The following is a 22368-nucleotide window of genomic DNA, read 5'->3' as shown; positions in this document are numbered from 1 at the left end:
TGGATATTTCAAGAAAAAAAAACTTATTTCATTACAGTTCTGGAGGCTGAAAGTTCAAGATGAATTGTCCCATCTGATGAGCTTCTGTTCACTGATGTTTCCAGTGACCAGTTCATTCCTGAAAGATCTAATCCACTTGCTATGATGATAGGCATGACGCGCATACACAGTGGCACTCATGATGCCTCATTAACTCCTTTAAGACCCACATCTTAAAGGTCTTATAAACTCTTACATTGCTTTAATGGATACCAAACCTCCAACCCATGGACTTTGGGAGACAAACCACATGTAGCACAGCAGTAGTCTAAGAACAGGGCCACACAATGAAATCAAAGGAAAAGCTCTGAATTCTTACATAAGTTGGATTGGGGCAGGGGACTCTGCCATGATGAGTCCAAGGCAGAGGCTCTGCCTGTGCTGCAGAATTCCCTCTGGCCTAGGATGTCTACAGAGTATCTGTTACTAAAAACAGCCATGACTTTTAACAGCAAGGTCTTCCAAAGCCTTGACAAATGCTTACTAGCAAAATAGATTACTGTTTGCTATGCACGGAGCTGCACCTCCGGGAACACAGCCTCTTTTTGCAGTATCTCATTTGTTATGTGATTGAAATATGGAAATAATTTTCCCTGCCTACATTGCTTCTGTATATTGATATTAACTATAAACAACACATTCCTTCCACAGGCCAAACAAGCAGATGGGTTTTAAACACTTTAGGAATATAAAGAGGTCACTTAGTGTGTGATAACTCAGCTAAGTATTGAGCCACCGTGGAGGATCCTTCTCCCCAGCCTACCTTCCTGGGTCTCACACCTTGAGCCATCCTGTAATCCATCCAGGATCCATCCATGTAATCCTGTAATCGCATGTTCTCTCCTGTGGCACTGATTTTTATACTAGACCAAGCTTTCAGCTCCACTACAGCCTGCTGCAGGGTCTGGAGGGTCTGAACCCTCAGGTCCAGTTAGGACCATAAAGGTGATTTTTGAGAGGACAAGGCCAAGCCACAGTAGCCCAGGCTTGAATTGCTGAACCTCCAACCATCACTCCTCAAGAACCCCCTAACTTTGAATTGCCTCTTTCTTGACAAATTGATTAAAGCCCATAAAGTAAGTTTGAGAGGTCTGCAGTCCTAGAGTAATTAGGCCAATGCATGCAGCCCCCCCCTTTTTTTTATATTCTTTGTCAGATCTGGCATGCTGGACTATTTAGCTCCATAAATAAAATGTCTTTGATATATTGACTTGTTCGCATCTGAGAACATCCTGTGAGTTTATAAGTGAAGAGTTACACTGTTGGGACATATTTTATATATCCAAAACAATGTGTCTTTGTTTTTGAAAACCTGATGAAAGGGATGAGTTTCTATCTACTCCTATTAGACACATACCCATAGCCACATACCCACACTGAGGTAAGGAATCAAAATACTCCTAGGTTTGAGCAGTAATATTCCCTAGGAAGAAAAATTTCACTAAGCTTGGATCATGAGGCTCTGCTGTGGAGGTTGGCAGTAAATATGGACAGAGGTCTTCAGGTTGATAAATGGTCCAGAAGTAGACCTTTAGTCGCTAAGACAAACAGGTTTATCTGAAGGCTCGGGGATGATGCCGTTTGCTTGAGGACTTTGTGACATCAAGGGAAGAGAGCTATTCTTCATTCTTCATTGTCTGTGTTTCGAGAACCTGTCTATCCACTTCCAATAACACCCTTGTTTTCAGGATATTCCCCTTTGCAGGTCAGGGGGATGACTTCCATGGTAATCATAACTTGTGTAAGGTCACAAGGGAAAGCCCACACAGGACTCAACCACTATGATTTATTTGCAACTCTATTACCTGCTCCCAACCACATTATTCTAGTCTGCCCAAATTTTCAAAGCCATATACTTCCCTATCTGCCCCTCCCCTCTTTCATTATATTCTTGGCCTCCCTGAGAACACAGAAGCCTGCTCCATTGGCTTAGAAGAAGGAAAGTATCCTGCCTGTTCTTCTGTCTCAGAGGCCATAAGAGGCCCTAGGACACAGTTTTCTAATTTCTGCCCTCTACTAGACTTTTGAGGATAGATGAGCCAGTTGCTTTTCTGCATTCCTGTCCTGCCCACCTTTGGAGAACAGTAACAGTGTCATTTCTGTGCGTAAGTAAAATCAGCCATGGTTTTAACAGATTCTTCAAAAGGGCCTGGCTCTGCAAATCAGGAGCCATCCAGAGATAGGGAGTTATTTCTCCCTTGTAGGTGTGAGAAACTAGAACAAGCTCCTCCCCTTTCTCCTTGGGAATACTTAGCATTATGAAATAAAAAATTGCTCAGCTCACTGACCAAGGACACAGTAGGTACTTTATATGTATATGTATATATATATATATATATATATATATATATATATATATATATATATATATATATATACCTCCTACACTATGTAGTTTTATGTCAACTTGACAAGTGCAGAAGTCACCTGAGGAGGAAACCTCAATAAAAAAATACCTCTGGGTATGGGTGGGAGGGCTGGCCATTGGTGACATCTCCAGCTCTGGTTGTGGTCTAGGCTAATTGACTTAGCTACCACCCAGGCCCACACCCAGGGCTTTGGATTGGTCCATTTCAAGATCTAGTCCATCTATGCACTGCTGAGTAAGTAAAAATAGAACTGAAGGATCTCCATGACTCTGGGCAACACCAGAATATTGGAGAGGAGTCTTAGCAAGGACAAGGGTCCAGTGCTGATGGTGTGACAAAAGCCAGAGGCCTTTAACTAGACCAATATCTCATTGCAATGAACAATTGCATGTAAAGCTGTTTGTGCAGAAGGACATACTATGCAACACAATGCTGCTTCTAATACTACTACAATGCCTGTGGGACATTTTCTTAATTATTGATTGATGGGGGAGGGTCAAGCCCATTGTGGGTGGGGCCACCACTGGAATAATGGTCCTGGGTTTTATAAGGAATCAGGCTGCATATGTCAGAGATAGCAAGCCAATATGTAGCCCTCCTTTGTGGCCTCTGCATTAGCATCTGCCTCCTGGTTCTTGCCCTGCTTAAGTTTCCCCCTTCACTGCTTTTAATGATGAACTGTTATATGGAAGTGTGAGCAACATAAACACCTTCCTCTCCAAGTTGTTCTTGAACATCACAATAGTAACCCTAACTAGGACACCCCTTAACTCCTTTGCTTCCTCCTTCCTTCCACTGCTTGGAATAGAGGGAAACCACCCAGTTCTTACCCACAGCATATGGAGGCTCCAAGACCCATCATAAAACTGTCAACCAGGATGCATACAGTAGCTTGAATTAAAATATTTCCAGTCACTTGCATTGTTTGTGCCAGAGGCACACTTGGTTGACATATGTCCACAGCGCATTTGCAAGCAGGATTGACACTTTAAAAAACTATGTTATGGATGTTTTGCTTTTTCATTACTACACAGGATGAATGGCCCGCTCTGCAGTCTGCTGTTCCTTCTTGCATTGGCCTGGGGCATGCCAAGGGCACCATTACACTGTGAGCGCTTGGGTTACTATAGACAGTGCCTCATTCATCTCAAAGCAGGGAAGAACTTAGAGGGAGAGGAGGAGGTTGAACAGAGGGAAAAAAGCTGGGGTTCCTCAGAAGACCTCCATGTTAAGGAAATAACTGCTGTAAGTTTGGCTCAGAGTAACACCGGGCATGGTGTGACATAGTAACTGGTCTTGAGTTTACAGTCCCTGTGGAAGAAAAAACCCCAATTGAGAGTCTGGCTCCTCATTCTTTCCCAGACTTCCAAGGCCCTTTCAATTATACTTCTCTCTAGTTCGTGACATTAGGAATATCCATGGAGGCCACTGTTTCTGTGAACAGTTGGAACAGCTGATGGGGGATGGAGTCATAGAAGAGAATTGATGGTGTCAGCATGGATCAAGCAATGCGCAGTGAAGGTTAGAGGTCTCAGCTGTGCACATGGGCAGCAGGCTGTGTCAGGATGACTGGTTCTCAGTTGTCACTTAGGTAGCAAGCTGTGCCAGGCTGCCTGGTTCTCAGTTGTCACACAGATAGCAGGCTGTATAAGGCCACCTGGTTCTGCTCCTGAGTTGGACCTCAAGTCCCTGGATGAGGATGGAGTTAAGTTGATACAGGAATGCTGAGATAAACTAGAGCCCAGATAAACAACAGACCTGAACTGGTATTTCCAACATTTTCAGTGTCAGTGTCATGACTGAGCTACAGATCCTTTGTCGTGGACCAGAGCTCAAATGTCACTCATTGGCCAGCTCACTAGATTTTTCTTAACCAACTCTCAGTGTGAAAGAAATGTTGGGTCATAATTTCGAAAGCTTACAGCAGAATTAAGCAAACAAAGAAGAGCCATCAACACAGGGATGAAACGGGTAAAGAAGTCTTCCTTAGAGACGGTATTGCGGAAGTTTGGGATGAAAAGCTAGTATAAAGGGACTGAGTCTCAAAAACAGGCAATAAATGAATAACAAAGGGGATAACTGAAAGTGTGACAAAAGTAAAACAAGGAAAAAAGAGTATATATCCAACTGTAGAGCCCAGTGAGAGGAGCGCAAGGTCAGTGCAAGATTGTTCTGTCTGTCTATCTGTGTCTCTATAAATATAGGTATAATAATATAATATATAGTTATATAATATAATAATATTATAGTACACAATATATATATATACATATATAAATTATGTGAAATTATATATATAAAGAGATTCATGAATATAAACATATGTTCATTTTGACACAGATAGTGTATCATATACCTAGACTGGCCTCAAATTCATGATGTAGTTAAGAACGACCTTAAACATATGATTCCCCTGCCTCTGTCTCCTGAATGTTGGGAGTGCAGACATGCACCATGATGCCTGTTCTAAGCAATGCTGAAGATCAAACCCAGGGTTTCACACCTGGTGGTTCAGCATTACCAACGGAGCTGTCTCCCTACCCTGGAAGTAATAGTTGAAGACACAGTCCTCATCTAAGGGTGGGGTCTTGTGAGGCTTTGCCCATCGGCATTTGTCAGCTGGTGCTGTCCTTGTGTTGGTCTTAATTAGGAATCATATTGTTGAGATTGCATGAATGCAAATTTTCTGTCGCATATAGGAAACTCTTATCTTACAGCAGATGTCCTGGTCCCCTGGCTCTTACAATCCTTCAGTCTCATCTTTAGCAATGTTGCCAAGGTTACAGGTAATAGATGGCAGCTGAGAGAGTAACATCCAGTCTTCTCCAGGTACTAGACTCCTGACAGGTTATCCAATACCAAGTGGCCCTAAACACATATGGGTTTGAGCAACACTAAATGGACTCCTTGGGTCATTTTTATATTAACACATATGTGCATGTAACAATTATAATTGGAGAAAAGGTCATGAATCTGAGAGGAAGTGAGGGGGCTCAGGAGGAGTTTGATTTGGAAGGGGAGGGAGGCAATTATATAAACATAGTGCTCATGTATGAAATTTAAAATACCTATTCTCTGTGCCCGTTCTCCAACCTCTGGTCCAAGTTCCTTCCAAGTCTTTTAGAAGGTAAAAGCCTGTGTGTAAAAGGCTCCTTGGGAAGGTTAGTAGGAGAAGCATTTAATTTAAATTACAATTTAAATTAAAAGTAAAGGAGTGATCTGAAAAAAAATGCTTTCTGTTAGGAAAAAAAAGGGCTGCTGTACATCAAAGTACTGACCTGGGCTGTGCAGCTCAGTGGTGTATTAGCTAATGCATGAGATTTTAAAATAATTATCAAGCCACGGTGGAGACAGGAGACTAGAGAGTGTCTTCAATCATGACAAGAAGTCCTACAAGTAAAAATGACTCAACAGCAGTGGACATCTCAATAGGAAAATAGCAGAGGATCATGGCCTTCAGAAGACTGGGCAGCTGCAAGACCAGCTCCACTCAAACATGAAAATAGGAAATTGGTGCAGAGACCAGGCATCCACATCCTTGAAACACTGTGCAGCAAGAGCAATAATATGTAAACATTACATGTTCTGACAAGAATTATGAATAACAGAGGCAGGGGCTTGGGCAATCATGCAGGGGTAATATGCTTAATAAATAAGTTCTAGGGCCTGAGTGCAAATAAAGTGGAGTGCAGTAGTGAAATCTATAATCCCAACACTTTGTCTTCACAAAATGGAAAACACCAAAGAGCCTTTGTCTCAAACAATGTAGAGGGTGAGAAGTGACCCCAATGGAAAAAACCTAGAAGTCACTACCCAGCAGGGCACAGGTGTGTACATAATTCCAGAACTTGGGAGACAGAGACAGGGGAATGCTAGGCTTCATGTCAGCCTAGGTGATAGAATGAGGTTTCTGTGAAAAGAAAGAAAGAAAGGCAGGCAGGCAGACAGGAAGGAAGAAAGCAAGGAGTGAGGAAGGAAGGAAGGAAGGAAGGAAGGAAGGAAGGAAGGAAGGAAGGAAGGAAGAAAGGAAAGAAAGAAAGAAAGAAAGAAAGAAAGAAAGAAAGAAAGAAAGAAAGAAAGAAAGAAAGAAAGAAAGGAAAGAACGAACATATACACCATATAAACACCTTTATGAATCCCAAAACTATGTGCAATGAATACATAGTGATTGAAATTTATATTAAAAAGAAATGAAAATGAGGACTAGGTAGAGATGTGTCCACCACAGGGTAACAAGCATGGAGGACAGAAAGGCAAGGAGAAACTGATCATCCTAGAAAAATTCAATACAACATCCTTACTGATATATTGATACTGAGAAATCAGATGGACAAGAAGAAATTAAATTCATAAGAATTTAAATTAAATTAAAAGAAATTAAATTCATAAGAAAGAGTTCATAACTCTTTACACAATCTTCAACTTAGCAACAGTTGGGACAGTTGTTTAAACCAGCCATGTGGGGCTGGAGAGATGACTCAAAGGTTAAGAGCACCCTTGCTCTGGGGACACAACACCCATGTTGGCTGGTTCAAAACTGCTGGTAATTCCAGCTCCAGGTGATCAGATACCCTCTTCTGGCCTCTCAGGTAAGTACACAGTACACAAAGTCCAGTACATACATGTCCACTTTAATTAAAATAATCAGTCACGTGTTAAGTTCCAAAGGCAGATTTTTCCTTAAAAGGAAAATTACATGAATATTTACTAACCACAGAACAATCAAAGAAGTAGTTTATGATCCACCTGATCTACCTGATCCACCTGATCCACCTGATCCACCTGATGGACAAATGCTTTCTTCCAGGTGTTGAAGTATGTCTACAAAACAGCTCTTCATTGAAGGGAAGTATAACCCAAAAAATTGCAGAAATTCTGAAATAATAAGGATTGAAATATGATATTGTGACAGCACAAGATAGTGCAGAGTTTCCTCCAGCTGTACTCTTCCTGAAGCCATTTCAGGTTTAACTAAAATTTGATCTTCTTGATGGAAAATCCCATGGAAAATTACCCAGCTGCCCCTTGATCTAAACACTTGGGACTACATTTAGGTTCTCAATCCCGGCGTATCGTCCCAGCCGGCTGGAATAAAGACTTCCAACTGGCTATAAACTGTGTCTGAATAGTCATTTCTGATGGGCTCCCTGTAACGATATGTTGAAATATTTACAATTTAAAACAGTTCGATGCAATGAAGTCCATCATCAAAAGAAAACTCACATTCTCTGATATGAATAAAAGTAAAGTATAAATCGCTAACTCAAGAGGATGGAAATAAGAGAGCATAAAATTTGCCATAAGAAGGAAATAGAGATAAAAGAAGACACCAATGAGAAAGAAGAGTAAAATAAATAAAAGTAATAAATAAAATCCTAAATAAACAAAATAAACAGGCAAACCAACTAGATAAACATATTAGCCCAACTTGGTATGAAAACATTTGAAGGTTTTAAATGAAAAAGTCAAATTCTGAGGAAACTATAATTTACCAAAACTGACTTCAGAGGAAAAGGAAAAGTTAAGCAGACTCATTTTTCCAATCACAGAAAAACTCACCAGGCCCAAACCATGGTGGCTCAGAATCATGTTTGTTTGAGAAACATGACATGGAGCAGTCATGCCTGGGAAAAACAGAACAAGACATAAAACAGGAGAGTGATATTGTGGAAGTCATGAAATAAGCTTCACTGCATCAAATTGTTTTAAATTGTATATATTTCAACATATTGTTACAGGGAGCCCATCAGAGATGACTACTCAGACAAAATTTATAGCCAGTTGTAAGTTATTCCAGCCAGATGGGACTATCTATACTATCTGTACTTGGTCCCAAGCATTTAGACCAAGGGGCAGCTGGGTAATTTTCCATGGGATTCTCCATCAAGGAGATCAAATTTTAGTTAAACCAGAAATAGCTTCAGGAAGAACACAAGCTGAAGGAAACTGCATAATGAAAACCATGAGATGGTAACTGACACACTCAAAACTTCTATTCAAAACCTCTTTAGCTATGGGGGATTTATTCCAACAATGAGGGTTAAAGCTCAAGAAATCTAATAACAAGTTCTTCATATGGATCCAGAGAGAATACAGTACAAAGCCACCTTCACAGGTCTATGATAGCTTTTGACAAATTACAGTGTCCTCAATCTCGGTGTTGTCCTCAGTGAAGGGCACTCAATGGATCAAGCCCTGAGACCTGGGATGAACCAGAAGACTCGGCCCCAAGGACAGGAAACCATCAAGGTCTCCTAGACTAAGTATTATGGTGTGCAGGGTGCAAAGCAATTCCACCACAAAACAGCTTAGATATAAGTTTAAGAGAAAAGATGTAAAGCCACACCAGGAGACCTGGGGAAAACAAGACCCAAGGAAACAAATCCAGGTTCTTAGCTCACTCCCATAGCAGGGCCCAGTGGATACTCAAGTAAGACCCTTCATATGGAACGATAATGTGAGAACAGTGGAAGCCTCTACCTCCCACAGTGAGGCTAACAGGCAAGATTCTCAAGATCGATGCTAAGAATCTGTAATGGGAGACAGATGGACAGTGACAGTGCAATAATGAAAAGCAACAGAAAGAATGGCTGTAAGCTTTGCCTGAGGGAAGACATTGATAATCACACCTAGGGTCACAGAGTGGATGACCCATGCAACCGAAGACACAGCCACATGCTGGTGTGGATGTGGGAAGGAGAACTGCCTTTAGTTGATTTTATTTGTTTATTCTTCTGTGCCCATTTTGAAGTTTACACAGAAAAGTTGAACATGTTATCACAGCAAGAAAAGCCTAAAAAGAAACAGCTAGAGCAGCCATCTGGGACTCTGGTTAGAACAGACTGGTGGAGGGGGGAGATGTTGGGAAGATGGCTCAGACAGTAAGTGCGCATACTGCATTTGCAGGTTTGTAGAGGATCCAGGCATTTGGTGCAGAGCACCTATATCTGGTAGCTCACAAGTTCCTATAACTCTGGCCCTGGGATCCAGTGTCCTTCTCAGGTCTCTGAAGGTACCTGAGCAAACGTGGTATACATTCACTGAAATTCACATACACTTACATAATGTAAAAATAAATTTTCTTAAAATGATGAGGATTGACTCAATGACAGATGAGTGGGGCACAGAGAAATCCAGGATGGGAGCTGTCCTGGGGATTAGAGTTACTGCCTTTGACACACAGTATCTTTGTCCATGATTCTCAACATCTCTGTCCACCAGGGAAAGAGTATTTTGCAGATATTGTAGATCAGTGGAAGATCCACTGGATATGCTGAAAAATTGCACATACACACATAACGCCATTAAGTGTGCACAAGTATTATCAAATACTACACGAAGCCTAGAGGATTGCAAGCAACACCTTCAATTGTAGATGCAGTAAAACCCAAAGGTTGTAACAGTGCAGTAGTAAAAAACTACAGAAAGAATGGGCATAAATCTAGCCTATATGAAGGCATTTCTCAGCCATATAGTCAGCTTTTTTTTCCATTCGATATAGTTTTTATTTACATTTCAAATGATTTCCCTTTTTCTGGCCCCCCACTCCCTGAAAGTCCCATAAGTCCCCTTCTCTCCCCCTATTCTCCCACCCACCCCTTCCCACTTCCCTGTTCTGATTTTGCCCTATACTGCTACAGTGAGTCTTTCCAGAACAAGGGGCCACTCCTTCATTCTTCTTGTACCTCATTTGATGTGTGGGTTGTGTTTTGGGTATTCCAGTTTTCTAGGTTAATATCCACTTATTAGTGAGTACATACCATGATTGATCTTTTGAGACTGGGTTACCTCACTTAGTATGATGTTCTCCAGCTCCATCCATTTGCCTAAGAATTTCATGAATTCATTGTTTCTAATGGCTGAATAGTACTCCATTGTGTATATATATGACATTTTTTTCATCCATTCTTCTGTTGAGGGATACCTGGGTTCTTTCCAGATTCTGGCTATTATAAATAGGGCTGCTATGAACATAGTGGAGCATGTATCCTTATTACATGCTGGGGAATCCTCTGGGTATATGCCCAGGAGTGGTATAGCAGGATCTTCCGGAAGTGATGTGCCCAGTTTTCTGAGGAACCGCCAGACTGATTTCCAGAGTGATTGTACCAATTTGCAACCCCACCAGCAATGGAGGAGTGTTCCTCTTTCTCCACATCCTCACCAACATCTGCTGTCTCCTGAATTTTTAATCTTAGCCATTCTGACTGGTGTAAGGTGAAATCTCAGGGTTGTTTTGACTTGAACTTCCCTAATGACTAATGAAGTTGAGCATTTTTTTAAGATGCTTCTCCACCATCCAAAGTTCTTCAGGTGAAAATTCTTTAACTCTGTGCCCCATTTTTAATAGGGTTATTTGGTTTTCTGGAGTCTAACTTCTTGAGTTCTTTGTATATATTGGATATTAGCCCTCTATCTGATGGAGGGTTGGTGACGATCTTTTCCCAATTTATTGGTTGCCGATTTGTCCTTTTGATGGTGTCCTTTGCCTTACAGAAACTTTGTAATTTTATGAGGTCCCATTTGTCAATTCTTGATCTTAGAGCATACGTTATTGATGATCTATTCAGAAACTTTCCCCCTGTACCAGTGTCCTCAAGGATCTTCCCCAGTTTCTTTTCTATTAGCTTTAGAGTGTCTGGCTTTATGTGGAGGTCCTTGATCCATTTGGATTTGAGCTTAGTAAAAGGAGACAAGGATGGATCAATTCGCATTCTTCTGCATGCTGACCTCCAGTTGAACCAGCACTATTTGTTGAAAAGGCTATCTTTTTTGCATTGGATGTTTTCAGCCCCTTTGTCGAGGATCAAGTGGCCATAGGTGTGTGGGTTCATTTCTGGATCTTCAATCCTGTTCCATTGATAGTCAGATTTTTTTATTTAAAGTTTGTTAGAGATAAATGGCTCATTTTCCATAGAACTCTTGGTACTTGAAGAAAATGAAGACCAAGTATCTGATTAACTGGAAGCATGAGTAGAGATCACAGTTTCAACTGGCCCTCAGACATATGAAAAGGACTTGTCTTCCCTTCTGATCACAGGAGCACAAAGGAAGGCATCCATCCTTCAAGATGGCCGCTGTTGTCCAGGCGATTCTCTTCACAGCAGAAGCAGTGTGTCTGCACCTGCATCCTGAAAGAACCAAAGCTCCACATGAAGGACCAAGGAGGAAGCATTGAGAACTGGCCAGTGATGGGGACACCTGCAGTATCAACGAGGAAGTCCTGACTACACCTAGTTAGACATGAATAACCTGAGGGGCAATGGGCTACACCCCTGCAGCAAAGGAGGAAGGGATGTAGCCATGCAGTAGTCAGCCAGATATTGGGTAGAAAGAGTTAGAAAGACTATGCGATGCTTAACATGGATGCTGCAGTGGAGAATAAGATCAATGCATACAACTGCATCAGTGGTCACTCCCAGGTTACTGAGTAATTTGACGTTATGAAGAAAATTCTCCCCAAGCCCATTGATGGAACACACATGGTCAAGCCCATTGATGGAACACACATGGCCAGCAATGCTGCAAAATGAATGGTGATGTTATTTCCAGGAAAAACATCGTATCACCATCCTGTACATTTGTGTACCTTCAATCTACTAATAAGAAAAAGATCAGACAAACCTAGGGTACCAGTCTACAGGATGACCAGTATAGATAGATCTTCAAAACCCCATGCCACCACATCTGCCATCCTGTATATTTGTGTACCCTCAATCTACTTATAAGAAAACAATTAGACAAACCTAAGGTACCAGGAAGACTATAGGATGACCAGTATAGATAGATCTTCAAAACCCAATGCTACTACCTCCACCAAGACGAACCATGAGACATCATGGGGGATACTCTAGGGTTAAGATGTTCCAAAGGAAATCAGAACACATGGTAGCTAAACTCAGATTTGAAATAGGAATTCTAAATTTAAAAAAAAATCATGCATCAAGACAGAAATAAAGAAATTATATCAAAGCAAGTTGTCTACCACAGGGTAAAATTAAGAATGAAGTGCAGATCTTTGCACTACAAGTTCAATGCTTGCTTTTCAAAAATCCACCTAGACTCATGAGATCATACACCTGAGATCCTGGCAACCATCCAGCTTCTAGGCCACTATATCCTGCTACATTCTGATGAATTCCAGTTGGCAGCCCCCACACTTTCACCAGGAATATAATAAAGGGCACTAAGGTTAGGATAAGCCTGACATTTTTCTTAAAATAAAACTGTTTGTATGAGCTAAAGTGGTGTGATAAATTAAAATGTTACTTCAAAATTATTCAGAAAATACCAAATATAAACTACATTCAACAAAAGTGTGCCTGTGTGTGTGTGTGTGTGTGTGTGTGTGTCTACATGCAGAAAGAGATGAAAGGTAGGCTGACCTGGTTGTACAGTCCTGTAATCTCAGCTACTTGGGAGGCTGAGGCAGGAGAACTTCTAGTTTGATGCCTGTCTGGGCTACAGAATGAGCTCGATGCCATCCTGAATTCCTTAGGAAGACCATGCCTACAGAACTGTAAAGAGGACTGGCTGTGGAGCCCAGTGTAGATTTCTTGCTTGTTAGGGATTAGGTTGATAGGATAAAAACAGGAGAAGGCAGGTCTAATCTAGTAAAATAATCAAAGATTAAGACTAGAAAATATGTGTGAACTGTGTATTGTTGCATGGTTTTCTCAAGCTTTTCTGTAGACCTAGTAGCTACTTGTGCAAAATTGCTTGTCCCATGGCACTTCTGCAGCCTCAGAGGTATAGATGCTTCAATGCATGGCTGACCATAACCAGCAGCTCAGGCATTGCCCCAAGAAGTACGAACTGAGCAGCCAGCCCTCTGCTTCTGATTTGCATAGCCACACAGTGCCATCATGTACAGAAAATGATCTCTACAAACTTCATGTTTTTAACTGCTATGCTCTAGAATAAAGCAAATAAAGATCCTTGGCTTGGATGAGGGATCTATCTGTCTGTGTGTCTGTGTGTCTATCTATCTATCTATCTATCTATCTATCTATCTATCTATCTATCTATCTATTGTGCATATGTGTATGTGCCACATGTGTTGGCGATGCCCTCAGAGGGCAGAAGAGGCATCATCAGCTTCCCCTGAGACTGGAATTACAGACAGTTGTGAACCTCTAGATGTAGATGGGTGCTGGGAAGCAACCCTGGTTCTCTTCAGGAGCAGTAACTGCTTGTAGCTGAGCCATTTCTCCAGCTCCTATTGCTCCTATTTAAAAAACATTACAATATTTTTGAGACTTTCATGGGATAAATGCAGCTAGCGTACACGCAGAGTGAGAGAAGGCTCTTTGATAAATTGCCCTTTAATATTTTCTTGGATTTCCGGGGATCATAGAAAGAGGCACTGCAATTATAGCTACTTGCTGGGTAACAACTGAATATTATCTTTCTACCAGAGAAGCAATTAACCCACTCTAATAAGAACATGATCTTCAGGTTTTTGGTGTACAGCACTCTTTCTGAGTTTCTGGTCACTGGAGCATGTAGAGCCCCTGAGGGAAGTAGTGATGGCAGGCACATAGAAATGCCCCAGGCGTTCTGATGTCAGAGGACAAATGTCAGATGCAGCTCCACCAGTAATCAGCCAATTGGTATAGAGGACTGTGTCTAAACCATCTAGACTACAGTCCTGCAGTAAAAAGGACTGGGGCTTTGTTCTCTAAATGTGTTTTTTCCTCTCTGGGCCTCTGGGATTCATCAGAAATCACAGTAGCTTTGGAGGAAGAGCTATGGGTCAGATTAAATTTTCTGTTTTATAATTCCAAGATTCAAGCTTTGAGCTCAGCAGGCAACCATAGGACTTCAGGTTCCATTTGATGTCTTTAGAGATATGCATAGTTCAAGTTAGGATAGTTATAACAATTAACAAAGTTCTCCCCAACAATAGCCTTAAGTGGAAGTAGTCTCAATGCTTCAATTAAAAGATGCAAACTAGCTAATTGAACTAAAAAAACAGTTTCCTAGAGTGTAATCTCTAGGAAATATACCTCACTGTCAGAGATATGAGTAAAAATATGGAGGCCAATTTGCCAAACAGTCCTGAAACAAGTCACATAGCTATTCTGATAACCCGTCAGGAGAATTCAAACTGACATTAGTCAGGAAAGATAAAGAAGGCCACCACATATTAATAAAAGGAATAATCCATCAAGAAGATGGAACAGTTAACTACATGTATATGCTAAGCTTTGGAGCTTCTGACATCAAACATAAGCAACACACACACATACAAACATGGACATGAAGGACCAGATGGGCCCTGATACAGTAATAGTGGGTGACTTCAACATTGCATTTCACTAAGAGGTCAGTTGTAAAGACTAAAAAATCAGTGAAGAAACTTCAGAGTTAATCTGCACTATAGATCAAATGAACTTACCGATATTTACAGAGTATCACATATTATGCCTGTAGAATATGCATTTTTCCCAGCAGCACGTAGAATCTTCTCTTAAAAAAATAGGTTATAAGGCAAATTTTAACAAGTAAGAAAATAATGTAGATAATTTTTTGTTCCTTACATGGCTATCATTGAGTAAAACCACATGAAATAATAACATGAGAACTTATCAGCCTCTTTGGAATACAACAGATGCATGCTAGACATTCCATGGCAAAGACAACTTACATAAAGAGTCAGAGAAATCTCAAATAAATACCTTTGCTAAGGGTCAGCCTCATACAAAATAAGCATCAGCTGAAACCCAATGAAGCTGACAGAATGAAACAGTAAATACCTGGGTAGAAAACAATGTCACAGACATTACAAAAGGATAGTATGAAGAATCAATAGGACAGAGTTGGTTCTTAGAGAGAGAAGACTCAAATTAATAAAATTAGAGACAAAAATGAACATGACAAATCCTAATGGAATACATGTCATCACTAGGTGATTATTTTTAGGTGATATTTTGAAAACTTGAAAGATAAAACCCTGGAAATTTCACAAGAAATGGATATATTCCTACATATGAGCGACCCATATTAAATCAAGAGGATATGAACATGGATCTGTAACAGGAAACAAGAGTGGAGCATCAATAAATTGTCTCCCAACAAAGAAAAGCCCAGAACCAGATTCACTGCCAAACTCTACCAAACCCTTAAAGAAGAGCTAAGAGCCAAGCCCCTGGGAAGTCTCCCCAGGGGTCCAGGCCCACACCTACAGTGGTCTATCCACTGAGCTCCTCTGTCGCCATTAGGATGGCCAAGCACACTGCTGTTTGAAGTCACCATTCTGCTGATCACAGATGGCCTGAGCTCTGTATCAGATTAACCACTGCACTGGAATTCTGTACAGCAGAAGGCCTTCCTGTTTTCTTCAGGACTGGGCCTACAGAAGCCCTCTGGGTGTTTCCCTGCAAGCCCTGAATGGGGTTGCCTCATTGTCAATTTGAAACTGCCCTTGCAAAACCTGAGAAATAAATCACATACCTGTTACCAGAAAGGTGAGACCAGATGGTGGCATGAGTTGGGTGCTTGGTAAGCACCTGACCATGTGCAGCCAGAAGGATCGGCTCCTGGCTACTTCCCAAACCTGTTGTCCTTCCAGTCCTTCTGAGCCTTTTTGCCTTTCTGCATCTGTGTTTCCACCTCTCACACACATGCCCCAGGGGCTTAGACTCCTCTGGATGCCATGTTTGTCACCAAATAAAGGTCTGATGCTTTCAGACCTCTCTTGGCAGACCTTTCAATTTTGCCTTCAGTTGCTTTCTGCCATTTTAAAATTTTATCGATTCCTCGATTCTCTTTCTTGAGTTGTGGTTCCACCCACCATTCTCAAGATTCCTGTCATACACACCTTAGCCATCCATGTGCTGGGATTACAGATATCGGCCACTACACTTGGCTGAAAGGATGCTGCATTAGGAGAGGCCAGTAAATGAGCAAAAGAGAGTACTCTGGAGGTTGAGACAGAAGGATTACTGTGAACTGAAGACCAGTATAGACCAGGTGCCAACCTGATTTAGAGGGCAACATCATGCCCTCTAAATTGATTGATTTATTGGTTGGTTGATTGATTGATTGATTGATTGATTGATTAAAAACAGCAGCAACAATAGTGAAAAGCAGCAGCTGCTGCATCCAGTGCTTGACCTCAGTACAGAGCAGTGACTCACCATGAGGGAATATCCCAAGCCTTAGTCCAGGAGAGAACAGTTAGATTTATCACCCCACCTTGGGCCATCCATAGGTGGGAGTATGGTATTATGATGTGGGCAGGAATGGAGGAAACAGGTCCCTCACTATCCAGACACTGATAAAAACAGAAGACAGAGCCCATATCTGGGGTGGGAAGCCTGCGCAGATAGACTCATCAGCTATGCGGAGGTGATTTTGCTGGAATTTCTTTGTGATACTTTGGCTTTGTCTCAGTGTTTGAACAGATGCTTTTCAATCAAAAATGCTTTAATGAACTGCCTTCAACACAAGCATGTTTCTGAGAAACGTCAGAACTGGTTACGCTGTTGTATTTATGCAAACTGCTTTACTTACAGAAAACAGGAGAGACAAGATGAACTCCTCCATAGTCAGGGAGGACATATTTTGTTCACACCGTCAGCAGCAGAGCTCTTGTTTTTACATCATCCTCTTCAAAAATAAGTTCATCTTACTTTATGTGTAGGGGGAAGGAATTGACATAACCCAGTACTGAAACCCATTTGTGAGCTTGGTAAATTGTAAATAATGGTGACTCACACCTATACCTCAAGCAACCAGGATTAGGAAGAATTTGCCTCTATACTTACACAGAGAATAACTAGGGAAGAGGATTTGGCTTTCAGCGTCTGGCCTTGGCTTCACCAAGTCCTGTCTTTACAGAAAGGAAGTGAAATCTGACTGTGTCTTATATTCACATCTCTCTCCTCCTCTTCTATCAAACTCTTGGCCTTTTTCTCTTTCTATGTTGTCACTCTGATGGGTACTGAGCAAGGATGCCCTGACCTGGGCATGGTTCTTTTTATTATTGATTATTTTATTTATTTATATTTCAAATAGTATCCCTCTTCCCAGTTTCCCCTCTGCAAACCCCCTATCCCATCCCCCTCCCCCTGCTTCTATGAGGGTGCTCCCCCACCCACCCAGCCACCCACTCTTGCCTCACCACCCTAGCATTTCCCTATGCTATGTCATCAAGCCTTCACAGGACCAAGGGCCTCTCCTCCCATTGATGTCAGACAAGGTCATCCTCTGCTACAATCCTAGACTCCTGTGCAGATACAGGTGCACCAGCCACACTCAAGACTTTGCATAAAGCTTTAGGGAAGAACCACATCTAAGCTACACTCAGGGGAGCATACAGATTTGAGGAGGGGAGGGAGAAAGAGCCAATGTCCTAGTGAGGCTGAGGCATACTGAATGATCTGCAAGCCTGCTTCTAACAGTAAGGAGCAGTTGTTCCTTACCACAAGCATCCAACCACACTGTCTGGTCAATCATCACCATCAGTGACAGTCACACCTGGCTGGGACTCATTTCCCAGCTGGTTCCTTCAGGGCCCACTCCTAGGTACCACCAAGGTCACCTCACTACATTCTTTTTAAGAAGAGAGGTCTGGGCTACAGGGTGTTGGCACAGAGATTTGGAGGGGAGAAGAGGCTTTACTCTTCAGAGCCTGTAACTCCCAGGGAAGAGAATGTCGCCTGAATTTGACGAAGAATATTCTAATAACTCTCAGAACTGCTTCTGTCAATCAAGGGCTTGTCTACCACCCCAAGAGGCCAAACATAAGAGGTAAGGCCTCCTATCTGTCAGGGTTGCCTGCAAGGAGCTGCCTATTTAATAGGAAGATGGCTCTACCAACCTGGAAGCATGCTTCCTCAATGACACTAGGAATTAATGTTAAACATGAGCAAATTTTCACAAACCACCAACAGAGAATTAGCAAAACATGAAGAAACTGAAGTGGCTGGTCCGGCCTGATTGTAGCCCGGCCAACTTTACCAGTGCTGATTCCTGCTCTCACACTCCACAGTAACTTTCTGATGAGATATTGAAAGTGACACCTCACTGTCCTCAGTGAATAAAGCCTTACCCGGTCTAGGATCACTGTGAATCCACCACCTGCACTACTCCCAACAGCTGATGGGAACCCCAGAGCTGTCTCCATACTGGACAGTGAGAGGTGCCAAGGTGGCCCTACCTTCCGGCACTTTGTTCTCCTGTGCAGCTGCAGGTAGGATGGCCTTGTTTTACAAAGTTGAATACCTATATAAAATGTGTGTGTGGGGTGTGTGTGTGTGTGTGTGTGTGTGTGTATGAGAGAGAGACAGAGACATACAGAGAGACAGAGAGAGAAAGAGAGAGGGAGGGAGGGAAAGAGGGAAGGAAGGAGTGAGAGGGAAGAAGGAAGGAGAGAGAGAGAGAGAGAGAGAGAGAGAGAGAGAGAGAGAGAGAGAGAGAGAGAGAGAGAGAGAGAGAGAGAGTTTGCTCTCTCTTTGGGCAGGTTTCCCATGGTGAACATAGCAGTGATAATTGCTTCTCACACTTCAGATTCTTCTGTGGCACACCTACATCTGGCACAGCTGCCACCCTGACCTATGACCTGTGTCTTTTTCTTACCCAGTATCCACCATTCTGCATTTGGATCCTCTGATTTATATATGTAAATTATATATAAGTGAGATCCTCAATATATTTTCAGCACCTCACGGAGACAGCTGCCCTCCTGTACACTCCCTGATGCATTATTCACAGTAGCTGAGAGTCAGAAAGAGTCTCGTTGTTTTTGACAGGCAGAAAATAAAGAAATCATGATATAACTGTGTGATCATGACACCCAGTATGCATTTTTACATATACAACACGTTAGCAGACACACACACCCTACACACATGCGTGCACACTAGCTATGAGTAGCTGTATTCACTTGCTTGTCTGTAGTACCCACTTCATTATGCACATGTGCATCCAAGCACCATGCATATACTTAAAATAGTTTCAGTAAAAATGAAATGATACATTTCTTTTTAAAGGACCTTTCCAAATGATTACCTACATACTGTACTTTGAAAGTAACATGTCCCCACAGGCTCACATGTTTGAACTCTAGGCTCCTAGTTGGCAGGAAAGTTTGTAGAGACCTTAGGAGGTGGAGCCCTGCTGGGAAAAATTGTGTCACTGGGATAGGAATTGAGGCTTTCTTGCCACATTCCTCTCTCTTTCCTCTGCTTCCTGGATGTGGATGCGACATGACCAGCCAGTCAGCAAGCTCCCTCCACCATGCCTTCTCTGCCTGATGCATGTCTTCTCTGCATAATAGACTATAATCCCCTGGAATTGTGAGCCCAAATAACCCCCTTCCCCTTGAATGGCCCCTTTCAGGGTAATTTAATTAAAGTAAAAAGAAAGGGAAGTGTCTCGTCACAGGTTGACTAACCCTATCATGAAAAATGCAAACTCCAAAATGTTCCAAAATCTAAAAGTATTTTAGCATTGATATGAAGCCATGATGGAAAATGCCACATCAAATCTTATGAGACAGGTCACAGTCAAAATATAAACATACAAAAAAAATGTGGTATAGAATTACTCCCACCATGTGTATAAATGGTAGATAAAAACCCAGTGAATTCTATGTTGACCTCAAAAAGTCTCATTATATAAATGATATGCAGAATCTTAAAATGAATCAGGAATAAGAATAACTTGGGTGCCAAACTTTTTGGATAAGGAACACTCACCCTAGGCATGTTTTTGAGTTTTGACTGTGAGTTTATTTGAGTCTATGTGTAAGTTGGGCTTCTAGCCATGTAACAAAATTATTAAGCCTATGTTGGCTACAGTCAGAAGCTTTAGTACATGATCACAGGATCTGGCCATGTTGGGCCTTTGCTAAGGAAGAAGATCTTGACAGAAGAATTTGGAGGAGGAGGAGGCTGCTGTCAAGGTAGCCAAGGGGCAAAGAGGGGAGCCATGGCCTGGCATCCTCTTCAAAGTCATGTCCCAATGTCCAAACCTCTTTCCACTAGGCTCCCCCTCCTCAAACAGTGCCACAGGCTGGGGACCATGCTTTTAGTACACACATTCTTGGCACATGCACCTTTAAGGTCCATTTAAAATCTGGGCCACAACTGCCTCATCAAACTATCAACTTTGTTTTTAAAGTAAGGGAATAAATAAAGCTTGTTCCTGGTAGGTCTCAGCATCATAAATCCAAGACAGTCTGTGATGATGCTGAATTTGAGTTTGACTTTTTTCCAAGCTAGCTTGCTCCTGCTGTGGCAAACACTGTAACCAAAAACAACTTACAAGAAGAAAGGGCTTATTCCACCCTACAGCTCACAGTCTTTCACTGAGGGAAGTCAGGGCAGGAACTCTAGGTAGGAACTTGAAGGCAGAAACTGAAGCAAAGACCAAGGAGAAATTGCTACCTAGTGTCTTGATCACTGGTTTGTGCTTAGCTGTCTTTCTTCTATAGCCCAGGCTTACCTGCCTAGGGGTGCCACTCCCACATCAATACTCAATCAAGACCACCTCCCACAGGCATGGCCATAGTTCTCTCCCATCTGGGCAATTCTTCAATTGAGGGTCACTCCCCTCAAGTGACTCTAGTTATGTCAAGTTGACAAAACTTAACCAATATAACCTCCAAAACTTAACCAATATAATCTCCAAGCATTGCTTGTAGTAGAAAATAGGTTGTTCACCTTTTGTCATTAGAAGATAGTTCAGGCCGCACCCCACCCCCAATGGCCCCCAAGCCAAACACTGTTATAGGGCTCTGAAACCTGTCAGCTAGTTTCAACAATGAAGTCACAAGCTAATCTGTGTGAAAAGGTATGTGCATCCTGGCAAGTGTCACCAGGCTCCAGGGCCTTAACACAGTGTTCAACGCAGCCTCATAGTGTTCCCTGAACAATTCTGAACACGCAGGTGCTCTCAGATGGCTCTGTGTGTGTCCCGGGGGCATCCCGCTCACCACTTGGGCAGTGAGGCAGTCAACTATAAAGCAGGGAAACCTCTGGAATATGTTGTGCCATAATTCCAGCATTTTGAGGTGCTCTCTGTTACAACTTCCAAATAAAACCAAACTCGGATCAAAATTTATTTCGTGTCAGAATTTTATCCTAGTTATAAACCCTATCAGGGCTCGAAAGCACCACGACATTGAGTTTATTCGCACTGCCAGACAGAACATAAGGGAGGGGGTGCCTCACATTTTTGGTTTTTATTTTACCACTACTGCATGGAGAAGTTAAAGGCCCCTGCTTCCTAACTACACCAGTACACATGTTTAATTCGGTCCACTTGCCTGGGACCACCACTGAGGATAAGCATCTCCCTCCAGGCTCTTTTTGAGGCACCATCCTTTTCTTGGTTTAACTATGCTTTCTTGATCTGACTAGAAATGAAAAAGCCTTGATAAGCAACAGAAATGGCTGCAGGCATAGCCATTGACAACTACCCTGGGAGCCACACCCCTTAATGCATATGGGGCTTTTAGAACTCTTACAGCTCAGCTTGTCCCTGAGCCTTCTCAGAGGGTAGCAAGCCTGACGATTTAAAACAGCATCTCCTAAGTGATTCAGTTCTCCACTTGATAAGGCTCCTTAGCCGGGATTCCCAGAAGGCAGTGAGCAGGCTTGTTCCTAGGGATACATCCAAGTTCAGTATGTTCAGATCAGGGCCCTTGATATCTGCCCGGGTGATACCGCAAAGGTGTGATAAACAGAGAACACCCTGTGTTGGAAACTGAAGTCTCTTTGAAGAGAACTTGTCATACTCCCTGAGCCATCTAAGGCTTTTCCTTCATGAGAGCAGCTCTAGCCTCTGAGGTGAAGCATGTGCCTCCTTTTGAAGGTATCTCTCCCTTGGCTGGAATGTCACTGTGGGACAGAGGATGAAACGATGAGTCCCCACCTGGCTCTCAGGAGCTGCATCTGTTCCCTGCCTGTGATTCGTGCTGCTGAACCTTCCAGCTTCAGGTCAGCTAGGG

Source organism: Apodemus sylvaticus, chromosome 1 (genome assembly GCF_947179515.1).
Source record: "Apodemus sylvaticus chromosome 1, mApoSyl1.1, whole genome shotgun sequence".
Taxonomy (NCBI): domain Eukaryota; kingdom Metazoa; phylum Chordata; class Mammalia; order Rodentia; family Muridae; genus Apodemus; species Apodemus sylvaticus.
The sequence above is the reverse complement of the archived record's forward strand: the minus strand, read 5'-3'. Positions refer to the sequence as shown.